The sequence below is a fragment of the Dasypus novemcinctus genome, chromosome 13 (genome assembly GCF_030445035.2).
Source record: "Dasypus novemcinctus isolate mDasNov1 chromosome 13, mDasNov1.1.hap2, whole genome shotgun sequence".
Taxonomy (NCBI): Eukaryota; Metazoa; Chordata; class Mammalia; order Cingulata; family Dasypodidae; genus Dasypus; species Dasypus novemcinctus.
In genome coordinates this window covers 50,095,931-50,103,997 of record NC_080685.1, presented here as the reverse complement: position 1 = coordinate 50,103,997, position 8,067 = coordinate 50,095,931, and the positions used below count along the sequence as shown (strand labels likewise).

Genomic DNA, 8,067 nt, shown 5'->3' with positions numbered 1-8,067 from the left:
TGGTTTGCAGATCTGTTGTTTACCTCCTTACTTCCCAGTCATTCATACATGAAAAGTGTTGTCTATCAATTTTGTTGTTCATGTAATTTCATTGTTATTCTAATTTACATTTACGTGAAGGTAAACATTTGTTCAGATGCTTGTAACTGATTTGTATTTCTTTTTCTGCCTCACAGGATGAGACAAGAGCAACAAAATATTGAAAGCTGGAAGTAGATGAATCAGTGGTGATCACTTTAGCAGACTTGAGAATCAAGATTCCTAAACAGTTCATAAAGCAACCTGATTTACATAGCAAACCTGCAAAAGGCTCAGAAATTGGCAGCACCAGCTAACTCTGGAGAGGGGATAAAGTGGGCTAAAAACAGGAGGAATGATGGAAAGTCTGTTTAAGAACCAGTCAGATGTTCAACTTCCTTTTGCAATCTCAGCAGAAGCCCAGATATTTAGTCTTATTTTCAGTAAAACATAGGATCTCTGGCTAAGAGACACCAGGCTCAATTAAGGATGAGGTTCTTAGGATAACTGGAGTTCAACAAAGAGAAATAGGGAAGGAAATAAAGAAGAATTCAAGTTGATGAGACTGGAACCCAGCTCTGACTCCAAGCCCAGTCTATTAACTGATATTTATTTGATCAATATTAAAATTTCTGGGCATTTCCTAAGCTGTCCCAAATGTTGGGAATAATCAAAGGGACTTGCATTCCTTTCCCCCAAGCAATCATAACAAAATAATAGGCAGAACTAAAGAATTATGGTAAAAACAAACAAAAACTAAAACTAAAAAACAAAGGGAATGAATTATTCATAGAAACTATGCAATGAAATACTCATGCAGCTCAATGATCATATTATATTGCTTTAAGTTGCCAGTGTGCATGGGCTGAGGCTATAATTGGCTAAAGCCATAACTGGCTGAGGAACCAAAGCAGAGAAGCCCCCTCCCCCAACCCCATAGAGAAACAAAGGCAAGGATATAAAATCAAGTGTAGAAGGAAAAAGTTTTTGGGTATCCTGTGGAATCTGGAAAACTATAAGAAGCTTCATTCCAGATGGGCTGTTTCAGTCCAAGTCAACCTGACTCCCAAATAGTAGACGGCTGGAAACTGAGGCTTAGTGGTCTCCAAAGAGAGATGTGCTGTTTCCATGGCTACGCTTTTAACATAGGAATGCAGCAATTAAGCCTTTCCGGTCAACAGGACAAAGCTGTCTGGGGCAGGGAGAGAAATAGGAGCAAACATACCTTGCAGTTTGAAAGGAATACTAAATCTTTGTACTCTGAGATAAGTAATTTATGAGTATTGTTAATGTGTAGTTACACTGCTTGTTATCTTGATAGTTTGAGTATATATAATGCCACAGGTAGAAAATAAAGTTGTCTGAGGAGCTTTACTCGCAGACCCCCTGATCCCAGCTCACTCGCTCTTTCTTTCTCTTTGTTTCCTTCTCCCTTTCCTCTTTCTTTCATTCCGGATACCCTTTTGGGTCCAAATCTCCAACATCTGGTGCCCAACGTGGGGCCCAAAGAAGTGAGTATTCCAAAACAGTATCAGGAACTGCAGAAAGGACTCCTACGAGGGTCGTGTGTGACGTCCAAAGCAGTGTGACTCGAGTCTTCTTTTAGGTAAGTAACATTTTTACAAAGTCATCAGGGTAATGGGTAATCGAACTGGATGTATGGAAGAACATTCACAAGTGTTAAAAACTTTGTTGAAAGCTAGTGGGGTGCCTGTAAAAAGTTGTGAGTTAAAAGAATTGTTTGCTTTAATACAAAAGCATTGTGGTTGGTTTCAGCCTCAGGGGCGTAATGTCTTAAATTCAAAACAGTGGAAACATGTAAAGAAAGCTTTAGGAAGAGCATATCAGAGAGGGGAATCCATTCCTTTATCTGCGTGGGCTTTGTGCCAGCAAATTGCTGCTGCCTTAGATCCTTTACAATCAGAGGAAGATGACGAAGAAGAAATTACCATATTTTCAAAACCCATAGACAAACAGAAAATGGAGGGCCTTTTGAAAGAACTAAATTCTAAGTCAAAAGGCGGAGAGTCTCCTAGCTTTAAGCCTAATCCTAGTACTAATCCTTTTATAGATAAGAAGACAACTGTCTGCTCTAATGAAATATCCAATCTCCATATATCTCATCCAGGCACTTATCCTAGCTTATATCCAGTTCAACCTACTGCACCTGTTAAGCCACCACTTGTGGCTGCCCCGACCTCAGCACCTGAATTTTTTTCAGATATGGGCAGATGCTTTACCCTATGTTAAAAAGATAGTTGTTTCCAACCCCATTCCTCAAACACCGTTGATGCGCTGTTTATTGCAAGGATCTCGACAAGGGGATCTGGAGGCCGTGCAATTCTCATCAGCTTTTCCGGTTATATCACGACCAACTTCATCAGATGCTAATAATCCTCAGGGAGGTGCTGAGTTCCATCACGAACCAATACCTTTTAAAATATTAAAGATTTAAAACAGGCTTGCGTGCAATATGGGGTTAACTCTCCATATACGTTCGGCTTAGTTTAGGGCATGGCTCAGATAGATAGATTGATTCCTTGGGATTGGAAAACGTTAGCTCGTACTGTTCTTAGCCCTGCTGAATTTCTGCAATTTAAAACGTGGTGGACCGATGAGGCTAATATGGCTGCCCGGCAAAATGCTAACCAAGACCCTCTAGTGCTTATATCGGCAGAGCAACTATTGGGAATAGGAGCTTGGGCAGGAGTTGGCAGACAAATGCAGTATGATGATGTAGCAATAGTTCAAGTCAGAATGTCCTGATTAGCAGCTTGGAGAAAAATTTCAGCCCCTAGGAAACCTATACAATCCTTTGCTAAAGTTACACAAAAAGTAAATGAGCCATATGTAGAGTTTGTAGCTAGGCTATCGGATATTATTCAAAAAACTATAGAAATTCCGGAAGCTAGAGACTTGATTTTCTTAACTCTTGCATTTGATGAAGCAAATAGTGAATGCAAAAAGGGTATTAAACCCGTTAAGGCAGCGGAAGGGTCAATACAAGACTGTATTAAGGCTTGCCAGGACATAGGTTCCACCACCCACCAGATGGCAGTATTACTTGCGGCAATAAGGGGTAATCAGAGACCCCAGGCTAAAAGAGGAAATTGTTTTAAATGTGGGAAATCTGGTCATTTTCAAAAGGATTGCAGAGCAAATTTTGCTCAGCCACAAAATAATGGGGGAGGAAAAACCCCTTCTAATCTGTGCCCTATATGTCAAAAGGGCTTTCATTGGGCTAATAAATGTAAGTCTAGATTTCATAAGAATGGCTCTCCCATTTCTCCGTTGGGAAACTGCTTTGCAGGCCTAGCTCAAGGCCCTCAGACAAACAATATGAGCCTACAAGAAAGATACCCAGTCAGCAATGGCCAGCAGCATGCATCCCAGTTTCTGAATTAAGGGCAGCTACTTGAGGGAGTGCTGCTGTTGATTTACCTTGTTCAGAAACTAAACTTACTACTCCTGCTATGGGTATGCAAACTATACTTACAAGCATAAAAGGCCCATTACCTCCTGAAACTGTTGGCTTAATTGTTGGTAGGAGTAGTTTAACTATGAAAGGACTGCTAGTACAAATTGGCATTATAGATAGTGATTATAAGGAAGAAATTAAGGTTTTGGTGCAAGCTGTTAGTCCAGTACAAGTTACTTTGGGACAATGTATAGCTCAATTATTACTCCTGCCCTAGCACAAACCTTGCACTCTTCCTTTTGATAGAAATGGGGGATTTGGGTCTACGGGGAATGAAATTTATTGGCAAGCTTTTGTAGGTAATGATCGGCCTGAAGTTACTATTACTATTAATGGAAAAGTGTTTTTGGGATTAATAGACACAGGAGCTGATGTGTCCATCATTGCTAAACAATATTGGCCTCAATCATGGACATTACAAAAAGTCCCAACAGTCTTTACTGGCATTGGCACTATGACAGATATTTATCAGAGTACCTCTATTTTTGATGTATTAGGACCTGATGGGCAAAAATCTATGCTACAACCTTATGGGGCTGATGTTGGACTTAATTTATGGGGCTGTGATTTACTTAGTCAGTGGGAAGCCTTTGTTCGCATTCCTACATTATCTGAGCAGGCAAAAGCTTTATTTATGGATATGCAGTATAACCCTAACATATGTCAAAAAGGGGATCATAGAGGACTTGGTTCTGTTACACTGAGACAGGATTCAGAGACACAAAATTTAACATAGGGGCCATTGCAATGAAGGGCATTACTATTCCCAAACCTGGCTTACAGAAGCACCAGTGTGGGTTGACCAGTGGCCCCTGCCTGTGAAAAAAACTCAATGTCCTTAATAGTTTAGTAAAAGAACAATTATCTCAGAAACATATTGAGCCCTCAGATAGTCCTTGGAATTCTCCAGTGTTTGTAATAAAAAAGAAATCTGGAAAATGGCAAATGCTAACTTCCTTAAGAGGTGTTAATAAGGTTATGAGCCCTATGGGGGCACTGCAACCAGGGGTTCCACAGCCCTCTATGATTCCTAAGAATTGGTCTTTGATTATTATAGATTTGAAAGATTGTTTCTCTACTATTACTTTGCATCCTTCTGATAAAGAGAAATTCACCTTTTCTGTTCCTGCTATAAATAATCAATCCCCTATGCAGAGATATCAGTGGTGTGTGTTGCCTCAGGGCATAATGAACAGTCCTACCATGTGTGAATTATTCCTTCATCAACCTCTACAGGTGCTAAGAAAAAGGTTTCCAAAGGCCATGATTATTCATTATATGGGTCATATATTATTTGCACATTCTTCGGACAACAAGTTACAGCAGTTGTTTCAGTATGCTGAAAAGGTGTTTAGTGAGTATGGGTTACAAATTGCCCCTGAGAAAGTTTAGCAGAATGCCCCCTATTGTTATCTAGGTATGCAAGTGGCAAATGGACAGCATACGCCCACAGAAAATACAATTGTGATGTGATAAATTAAAAACCTTAAATGACTTTCAAAAACTTCTGGGGGATATTAATTGAATTCATCCTACTCTAGGTGTTCCTAACTACCTGTTGCAGCACCTATTTCAAACTTTAGAGGGAAATCCTGCCCTCGAGTCCGAGGAAATTATTCTCAGAAGCAGAAAAATAATTAAATCTCATTGAAGAACGAATTTCACAGGGACAATTGACTCAAATAGATCCCGACAAAACCATAGAGTTGGTGATTTTTTTCCACCCCACAATCTCCTACGGCCCTGTTCTGGCAAGATGGCATATTAAAATGGGTATTTATCCCCAATAATAAACAAAAAAGATTGCAAACATATTTACAAAAACTTATTTCTATTCTTGCTAAAGGTCGATTATGGCTCATGCAACTTAAAGGGACTGATCCTGATCGAATAATATGCAGTATGTCTAATGATGAAATTAAACATCTTTATGATACAAGTACATAATAGCAAGTTGCTATTAGCAATTTTCAGGGAATTATTGATAACCATTACCCCACTTCAAAGCTGTTAACATTCTTACGGAGAACATCTTGGATTTTACCAAAAATATGTAAGTCATTTCCAATTGAAAATGCACCTAACCATTTTCACAGATGGTAGTAACAAAGGTAAAGTGGCTTATGTCACTTTTACAGAAAAGGTTTGGCAAACACCGCATACTTCTGCACAACATACAGAATTATCAGCTGTTCTCATGATCCTACAAACTTTAAAGAGCCTCTCAATATTATTTCTGATTCTGAATGTTTGCTTAACCGTTGCTCAAATTGAAACTGCTAATATCTCTGTAACTGATGAGCTTTCTCAAATGTTCCTACAATTGCAGGCACTCATTCATCAACAAGTAAATTCTCTGTACATTACCCATATTCAATCACATTCTGCTTTACCTGGCCCCTTGTCCGCACATAATGTGCAAGCTGATATTCTAGTTGGGTCTATACAGGATGCTGCCAAATATCATGCTCTAACTCATATCAATACTAAGGGATTGTGACATAAATTTCCATCTTTAACAAAATTGCAAGCATAAGATATTATAAAACATTGTTCTACCTGTGACCCCCCTCGTGTCAGCACTGTTTGATAAAGGCACTAATCCCTGAGGGCTCACTCCAAATCAAATCTGGCAAATGGATGTCACACATGTTCCAACTTTTGGTAAACTAAAATATGTTCATGTTTGTACTGATACTTATTCTCATTTTCTCTGGGCTACAGTGCACAGTGGGGAAAGATCTTGTCATGTTTGTTCACATTTGTGATCTGCCTTTGCAGTTATGGGATGCCCTGCAGAAATCAAAACTGATAATGGTCCAGCTTATTCTGGCAAACAGTTTGCAACATTTTGCTCTAAATATTCCATTGCTCATGTCACAGGAATTCCTTATAATCCTACAGGTCAAGCCATAGTTGAACGGTCACATCATACATACCCTTAAGCAAATGTTATTAAAACAAAAAGGGGGAGATGATGGCATTATAGTACCAAAGGACCAATTGGCAAAAGCTTTATTTACTTTAAATTTCCTTAATGTATATGATTCAATAACGCCTGCTGAATGGCATTATGCACTGAATAAGAATAAAGGAAAGGTATTGTGTGACTCAACTGAATATGAGCCAATATATTGGAAAGATGTACTAACTAACACTTGGCAAAAGGGAAAGGTTAAAGTATGGGGGCGAGGATATGCTCTTGTCATTACAGAAGATGGGGAACAAATTTGACTGCCAGCTCAACGGATTAAACCACGGATAGAGGAGAAGAAAGAGAATTTTGACAATGATTTCTCCTCTCCTGATCATATTAATGGTAACTCTGGGTCATGCAGGTGAAAATCATACTTATTGGGCATATATTCCTAACCCACCTCTAGTACATGCTCTAACACGTAGAGACCCATCATTTCCTATATTTTTGAATAAAACATATGTGTTTCCTGGGCCTATAGATGATAAAGTTAACCCTTAAAACCTGATGACGAAGGGAAGAAAATATATAATCTTACCCTTCCTTTTGATCATAGACCATTATGTATTGGAAAAAGTCCCCCTTGTTTGCAAACAAAAAATCAGACTATGGTTATCATGAAAAGTAATGGTACCAAATTATTAATAACTTTGTTTCCCTCGTATAATTCTTTTGTCACTAAAAAGCAAAATTTTAATTGTCCACCCTGAGAACCTGAAGAGAAAGAGGGATGGCAGGAATGTCATATAGGAAGAGGACCTGCCATTTTTAATGATTCCTATAGAATAGTGTGGGAAAGTGCTCCTATGGAGATCCCCAAAGAATATACCGGCAGATTTATATGGTATGGACTTAGCAACAAAGGGTCAATGAGTTAGTAATACACAATATCCTTTTTCACAATCTCTATTCTTGGGTGAACAAGTGGTACATACTAACAATTTTACTATTTGGAAATGTAAAGGAAAATGGTTACCAACCCCTTAGATTAATGACACCTATAATCTTTTTTCTTTTTTTTAAAAAAAGATTTATTTATTTATTTCTCTCCCCTTCCTTCCCACCCCGGTTGTCTGTTCTCTGTGTCTGTTTGCTGCATCTTGTTTCTTTGTCTGCTTCTGTTGTTGTCAGCGGCACAGGAATCTATGTGTCTATTTTTGTTGTGTCATCTTGTGTCAGCTCTCCGTTTGGGCAGTGCCATTCTTAGGCAGGCTGCACCTTCTTTTGCGCTGGGCAGCTCTCCTTATGGGGTGCACTCCTTGTGCGTGGGGCTCCCCTGCGCCGGGGACACCACTGCGTGGCACAGCACTCCTTGCGCGCATCAGCACTGCACATGGGCCAGCTCCACACGGGTCAAGGAGGCCCGGGGTTTGAACCGCAGACCTCCCATGTGGTAGATGGATGCCCTAACCACTGGGCCAAGTCCGTTTCCCTATAATCTTAATATACATAAAAACTTATGGAAAGTATTTCTTGGAATTGCCCCTACTTATGAATGGATTGGTAATTACAGTCAAACAGGTCAATATCTACAATTAAATCAAACCTATCAATTCAAAGCATGTGTCAGGGATCCTTCGTATTCATTACTGGA

General features: G+C 39.3%; 1 protein-coding gene across 1 annotated transcript in view; it reads left to right on the top strand.

The window, feature by feature from the left end:
• The first annotated feature begins 355 nt into the window (after positions 1-355).
• Positions 356-8,067, top strand: part of VAMP4 (vesicle associated membrane protein 4) — a 54,433-nt gene continuing 46,721 nt past the window's right edge. Inside the window, exon 1 of the transcript XR_011645497.1 lies at positions 356-1,624. The gene's annotated coding sequence lies outside the window, so the exon portion shown is untranslated. The remainder of the gene's footprint in view (positions 1,625-8,067) is intronic.